This window comes from Myotis brandtii, unplaced genomic scaffold, assembly GCF_000412655.1.
Source record: "Myotis brandtii unplaced genomic scaffold, ASM41265v1 scaffold115, whole genome shotgun sequence".
Taxonomy (NCBI): Eukaryota; Metazoa; Chordata; class Mammalia; order Chiroptera; family Vespertilionidae; genus Myotis; species Myotis brandtii.
Window position 1 is genome coordinate 8,118,315 of NW_005353967.1, and position 7,324 is coordinate 8,125,638.

Below are 7,324 nucleotides of genomic sequence, written 5' to 3' on the forward strand. Positions count from 1 at the left end.
ATGGCCAAAAACCACGGGGCAGAAGCAGGAATAGCCTTATTCACCATCCATCCCAGTGACCCATTCCCACAACTAGAGGTCCTGTCCCCTATAGAGTACTCAGGTCAGGAAACGTAACACGGCACTTTGGACTCTTTATGGCAGGGAGCAGCAGGCAAGAGGAGGAATCACTAACCCAGCAGCAGTAACTAATCCTGACCAGCAGAAAGAGGGCAGCTTCTCCAGCCCATCAACACAGGAGCACCTGTGGCAGCTCTTGAATGGGCATGTGAAAAACACCAGCCTAAGAAGTGCATGGTTATCAAGGGTTCCTACTCTCAGAAATGAACTTTTGGGTCACACTACCAGTAAGCCAGCCCAAACCTGCCAAGGTGATAGGTGAGGTTGGGGAAATTTACAATGGAGAGTGGAGAAGGAGAAGATGAGCACCAGCTGTACCCAGGAAACCAGCTGCAGCATTAGGAACTGTATTCTTCCTAGTATTCTCCATTTCCTAGACTTCGCCTCAGAAAGAGCCCCATGAACATGTGTGGAGAAGCAGCTCTGGGCAGCACAAGCAATGGACTGTGCTGGCCATGGAGGTGCACAGCCCATATCTCCCTTCAAGAACCCAACAGACACCAGTCTCTAGCTGCTATATCTGTCAGGCTTTTCCCAGGAAGCTTCCAGCACATAAGTGAGCACAGTGGGGGTTCTGGAGCCGGACCAATCCTAACAAAAGACACAGAACTCCTCTAGCAGGCAGCCTCTGCCCAAGGACTCCCCATCAACCTGGCCTGACTTTCTTAGAACTGCACCCTGTGGTCTGAGGCCCTTCCTACCCAATTCTTTCCCTCTCTATTTCAGAGCTCAGGCCTGCATCACAAGCTGAAGGCTCACCACAATTCCTGCTCCTTTTCCCTTTATCCTTTCCAGGTGGCCCAGAACCCAAGCATTAAATCACTTGCATCACCTAGGTCCATTTTGGCATCTTCTTCTGTTCTCAGAGAGCCTGAACTAACAGAATCATCTAGTAATTTGTACTCATCTATGTGTGATGACTTCACTTCAAACAAAGTAATCATATCAGATACCACTAGGTAACAGAGATACAAGAATTAATACCAGCCCAGCCGGTGTAGCTCAGTGGTTGAGTATCGAACTATGAACCAGGATGTCACAGTTCGATTCCCGGTCAGGGCACATGCCTGGGTTGATCCCCAGTGTGGGGCATGCAGGAGGCAGCCGATCAATGATTCTCTCTCATTACTGATTTTCTATCTCTCTCTCCCTCTCCTCTCTGAAATCAATAAAAATATCTTTAAAAAAAAGAATTTATACCAGTTCCTGCCCTCAAGAAACAGTCTAGTACAGGAGTAAGAAACCATGACCTGCAGGCAAATCCCACTACTTGCTTTAATAAGTTTTACTGGAACACAGTCATGCTCAATCCTTTACATGTGCTGTGGCTGCCGTCACCCTACAACAGCAGTCAGGCAGTTGTACTGAGGTTGTCTGACCCACAAACATTTACTATCTGGCCCTTTACAGAACAAGTTTTCTGTGCCCTGGTCTAGTGAGACCAGCGATACCATCAAGACCGAAATGTTAACATCCATACTCTGTAGATGAGGACACAGAGGTTCAGAGTGTAAGCAATTTGCCTAAGATCACATGGGTAGCAGTAACTCCAGAACTGGGATTTGAACCCAGGCCTGCCTCACTCCAAACCCTGTACTTGTTATAGCCCTTCTATTACTGAGCTTGTGTTACACTTAACCATAGCTCACCTGATGTGGGAAATGACTGAGTCACTTTTACTCAGGAATAGAGGTGGTGTGATTATTGCTTAATTCCTTCCCAGTATAAAGGAAACTCCTCACTTACTAACCTTTGAACTTCTTTCTCAGTAAATACAAGGCACTGTGCTGGGTGTGGGGGACCCAGATAAAAACAAATTCTTCCACAACCTTACCTAACACTCCCTGCATAATAACAGGTAACATGTTCTTACATACTGTAACCTCACTCATGATGACAGACTTTATAAGCAAGTCCCCTTACCTTGATCAACCTCTCTCCTTTCCTTGCCTGGCAAACACCTATTAATGCATCAATACTCAACTCAAGTGTCACCTCTGAAGCAAAATATTCTGACTTACTCAAGCAGAGTTGATTCCCCAGTCCTTGAATGGCATTGAATGCACCTCCTTATAATGGCATTTGTGACAATGAATTTTTATTTATCTGTCCTCTTATCTAAACTTTAACTCTGAAGATAGGATCATGCATCCAAGTGTTTAGTGTTGTGGCTGGCATAATTAGGCACTCCATAATACTTGAGAAAGGAAAAAGAGGTAGGAAGGGAGGAGGATGTGGAGAAGCAGCACATATGAGAATCTAATTAACATTGACCCAAAAACCCCTGAAAGCTATAAGAAAAGGCCATAACATAAATATCATTCAAGCAACTGGTGAAATGCTGATTGGACATCAATTGCATAAAAATGCTTAAATAGACTATGCTTTCTGATACTCATATAAAACATTTGTCTGCCCTCTCCCACTTCTACTCTGCAAGCTATAAACTCCTCAAATCCAGAGTGGTATACCCTCACCTTTAAAGGTCTTTTATAAATCTGGTCTTATAATCTGTACCTCAAGGCAAATTCCCACTCCTCTCAGAAAGTTAAGGTTTAGGGTTAACTAAGGAAAGAAAACTGATTGATACCTACATGATCTTTATTATTTTGCTTCAAGGTTAAGAGTATTTGAGAAGTACTCCTGTTCAATCCACCTTCTCTTCACCTAAAATGGAAGCATTCAGTGAGCCATGCTCCTTTGATTTTTCTGACTTCCATTGCTCCATTTCCTATTAATGATAATAACCAGGCATCATGAATTCACAGGAAAGGAACCTAGGAAAGGATTAAAGAAAAAAGGACTTTTCAAGGGCAAGTTGGTGAAGACCAAGTGGATAAAATGAATATAAAGGGGAGGGATATAGACACCTGACAGAGAGCATGAAACACAGAAACTAAGACCACAAATGAAGGGCTAGGATAGAAAGATAAATCATGGCCCTAGCTGGTTTGGCTCTGTGGATAGAACGTCAGCCTGCGAACTGAAGGGTCCCAGGTTCGATTCCAGTCAAGGGCACATGCCCGGGTTGTGGGTTAGATCCCCACTGGGGGGTTTGCAGGAGGCCGCCAATCAATGATTCTCTCCCATCATTGTTGTCTCTTTCTCTCTCTCCCTCTCCCTTTCTGTCTCTCTAAAAGAAAAAAATCAATAAAACATATTTTTTTTTAAAAAAGATAAATCATGGATTTGAAATTTTTACAAATTATTTAAAAAGCCTTTAAAAATTACAAAACAAAAGTTTATCAGTAACCAGGAACTGCTTTTTCTTAGTCAGGACAGTCTGTGTCAATGCATTATTTAACACACCTACTTGTACTGACATCTTTCACATCCAAAGGCAGTGGTAATGTAACCTCAGAGTTGGCTGGACTTAACAATCCAATACAGAACTTTCAACCCAGGGGCCAAGTATAACCAGCCTACTACTTACTCTGGTGGACTGTGCTCCTGTGCCTCAGAAAGAGGGAGTATCTTACCTACTGAGGCTTCCACTGGTGGAAACAGGACCCCACCATGGTTCATACAAACAGGAATCCCACAAAATAAACAGAAATGTTTAGAATACTCAGCAATTAAAAAAAAAAGTCAAACGTCTATCCTATTATTACTATTCCCTTAACTCTTATTCTAGAACACAGACTTTATTCCTACTCAAAACACTAACCATGACTACCTTGGCTTTTTAAAATAAAAGTCTACTCCCCAGCCAGGTATTTAAGAAACTCTATCAAATGCATCCCTATGACGCCCTGACCTAAAACCTCTTCTGCAGCCAGGCCAGTCTCCTCCTTCTTCTCCCAGAAAAGCTGACATGCATTTCTGAGAACCTCAGTCTTGTCACCTGAAATATCATCTCTCTTCCTGTCCCTTATTATTCAGGTCCTACCCCATTCTCAGGACCCAGGTTGAAGTTTTTCACTTCCTCCTCCATGAGGTCTCAAAACACTCCAGTACATACCGAGTAGGTCACGGGCACAATCCCTGCACTGGCCAGACAAACGTAATCATGGTAAAATGTAGAGAAATGGTGGGAAGTATGGCAATGGAAATGGGTTTGCCCCACCTAAAAACTTTCAGGTTCATAATTTTTTAAAACAAAGGGTTGGAAGCTAATAACACTAAGTGTCTCTGGGGGCGGGAATTGGATGGCTGGGGAAGAGAGCTGGAAGGTAGGCTTATTTTAAAAAAAATGTATTTTTATTGATTTCAGAGAGGAAGGGAGAGGGAGAGATAGAAACATCAATGATGAGAGAAAATCATTTATCGGCTGCCTCCTGCATGCCCCACACAGGGGATCACGCCCATAACCCGGGCATGTGCCCTGACTGAGAATCTAACTGTGACCTCCTGGTTCATAGGTCAAGGTTCACAGGTCAAAATAAAAATCATATAGACAAAATTTTAATGACCAAAACATTACACCAGTCAAACAAAATACATGTGCCATCCCAAGGACCGCAGTGTAGCACCTCTAATTTGTTGTTTGTTACAGATTAATTAAATAGCCTTAGTTCTGCTACTTATCTTTTTCACATATGTATTCTCTATCACAAGAGACTGCAAAGTTAGGGAGGAAAAGAATCACATTATATTTCTTTTTATCACCGCCAATGCCTTGGATTAAAAAACATGTGATTATGGAACAGAGTGCGGAATCTCGGAGGGAAGGTGGCGGAGAGTGGGTGGGTGGGAGGTAATCAACCAAGGACCTGGTATGCATATATGCATGGCCCATGGACACAGACAATGGGGCAGTGAGGTGAAGGGACAGTGAGATGAAGGGGCAGGGGCAGGCTGGAGGGGGTGAATGGGGGGAAACAGGGGGCATATGTAATTCTTTCAACAATAAAGAATTATTAAAAAAGAAGAACGTGATTTTGTACTCAACATTTGAAATTATTTAAGTTTGGAATTTAAAAATGCCTTAAAGGTCTAGTTCATCCCTGTCATTTTATAGATGGAAAAACTGATGCCTAGCAAGCCTAAGGAACTTATCTAACTATTAAAGGACAAGAACCTAGGACTTGATGAAATGAATAAAAACAAACTCAGAGCCCTGACCAGTGGCTTAGTGGTTGGAGTGTCATCCCACACACCAAAAAGTTGCAGGCCCCTGGTCAGGGCTCATATAGGAGGCAATCAATCAATGTTTCTTTCTCACATCAATGTTTCTCTTTCTTTCTCTTTCTCCAAGGTGAAGATTAAAAAAAAAAAAAATCACAGGCACACATTCTGAGCATTACTATTAAAACAAAGGATGTCCACTAGAGGGAGCCAATAGTGCATAACTTGAAGGTAAAGTTCCTAAAACAGTTCCCTTCAAAAGATCTATAGCAGCGGTTCTCAACCTGTGGGTCGCGACCCCTTTGGGGGTCGAACGACCCTTTCACAGGGGTCGCCTAAGACCATCAGAAAACACATATATAATTACATATTGTTTTTATGATTAATCGCTATGCTTTAATTATGTTCAATTTGTAAGAATGAAAATACATCCTGCATATCAGATATTTACATTACGATTCATAACAGTAGCAAAATTACAGTTATGAAGTAGCAACGAAAATAATTTTATGGTTGGGGGTCACCACAACATGAGGAACTGTATTAAAGGGTCACGGCATTAGGAAGGTTGAGAACCACTGATCTATAGGGTATTTATAAAGAACTTTTCCCAGACCACTGAAAATGACTAAAGGGCCAAATACCTAAAACAATGTAAATTCAGATTTCTTTTCACTAGAGGTGAAAATAGAGGCTTTTCAAATCCCCAGCATTAAAAATAAATGTTATTAGCATATAGTAAAACAGATTTTTATGTGTGTACATTTCTATCAATTTTAGAACATTTGTATAATCACCTCAATCAGGAAACCGAACAGTTCCATTATTCCCGCCCCCCCACCACAAAAAAACTCCCTCATGCTCTGACTTTATAGTGACAACAGCCTCCTGCTGAACACTCCCACTTCCGACCCCCAACAGACAACAACATTCCATTGTATAAATAAACAATGTTTAGCCATTCATCCACTGAAACACATATGGGTTGTTTTCAGCTAGTGGTGATTATTAATAGAGCTGCTATAAATATTAATGTACAAGTTTTTGTGTGAACATGTTTTCCTTTTTCTAGAGTAAATGCCCAAGAGCAGGAATACTGAGTCATAGCGTAGCCCATTTAACTTTTTTAAAAAAACCTGCCAAACTGTTTTATAAAGTGACTACCAATGTAGGCTTCCACCAGCAATAAAAGAGATTTCCAACAGCCTAGCATCCTCACTAGCTCTTGAGATTGTCCATATTTTTATTTTAGCAATTCTAACAGATATGTAGTGGTATCTTGCCATGGTTTTAATTTGCATTTCCCTAATGCTAACTATGTTAAACATTTTCTCAAGTATTTACCTGCTATCTGGTTATCTTTGGTAAAGTATCTGATCAAGTAAAGTGTATTGTTCATTTTTTAATTGGATTGTTTTCTTATTGTTGAGTTTTATATAAATTTGAGAAAGAGTGAGGAAGAGGGGGATAGAGAAACATCACTGAAGGGAAACCATGGATTGGCTGCCTCCTGCATGCCCCCTATTGGGGATCAATCTGCAACCTGGGCATGTGCCCTGACCTAGAATCAAACCAGTGACCTCTGGGTGCATGGGATGACACTCAACCAACTGAGCCATAACAGCCAGGGCTAGTTCTTTATATTTTGACTAGAGGCCCAATGCACAAAAATTTGTGCACTCGGGGGGTCCCTCAGCTCGGCCTATGCCCTCTTGCAGTGTGGGACCCCTCGGAGGATGTCCACCCCAGTGGAGACCCTCACCCCATGGAGGTTTGACCAGCCTGGGTGAGGGGCTGATGGCTGTTTGCAGGCTGGCCACACCCCCTTTAGGGTGGGGGGTCCCCACTGGGGTGCCTGGCCAGTCTGGGTGATGGGCTGAGGGCCGTTTTCAGGCTGGCCAACCACCCTGGTGACGTAAGCTCCCAGCCTCTCCTTTTCTTCTTCTTTTTTTTTTATTCTGGGATTTATTTACCTTCTATAATTGAAACTTTGTTGCCTTCAGTGGAACTCAGAGCCCCGCGGCAGGCATGAAGCTTGGCTTCCTGCTCGGTCCAGCTCCGTGGCCACGGCCAGCTGAAAGCAGGTATCTGGGGTTTATTTATCTTCTATAATTGAAACTTTGTTGCCTTCAGTGGA

The 7,324-nt window shown here is 42.5% G+C and overlaps 1 protein-coding gene and 1 long non-coding RNA gene across 4 annotated transcripts in view; one reads left to right on the plus strand and one right to left on the minus strand.

Annotated features, from left to right (window-relative positions):
* Positions 1-7,324, minus strand: part of DEPDC1B (DEP domain containing 1B) — a 51,220-nt gene that overhangs the window by 38,431 nt on the left and 5,465 nt on the right. Inside the window, exon 2 of one of the 3 annotated variants that reach the window (XM_014548726.1) lies at positions 2,715-2,787. The exons of the other annotated variants lie outside the window; for them this stretch is intronic. The gene's annotated coding sequence lies outside the window, so the exon portion shown is untranslated. The remainder of the gene's footprint in view (positions 1-2,714; positions 2,788-7,324) is intronic. 3 annotated transcript variants of the gene reach the window in all.
* Positions 368-7,324, plus strand: part of LOC106728031 — a 27,015-nt gene continuing 20,058 nt past the window's right edge. The window contains exon 1 of the long non-coding RNA XR_001364261.1: positions 368-378. This is a non-coding gene — a long non-coding RNA (uncharacterized LOC106728031). The remainder of the gene's footprint in view (positions 379-7,324) is intronic.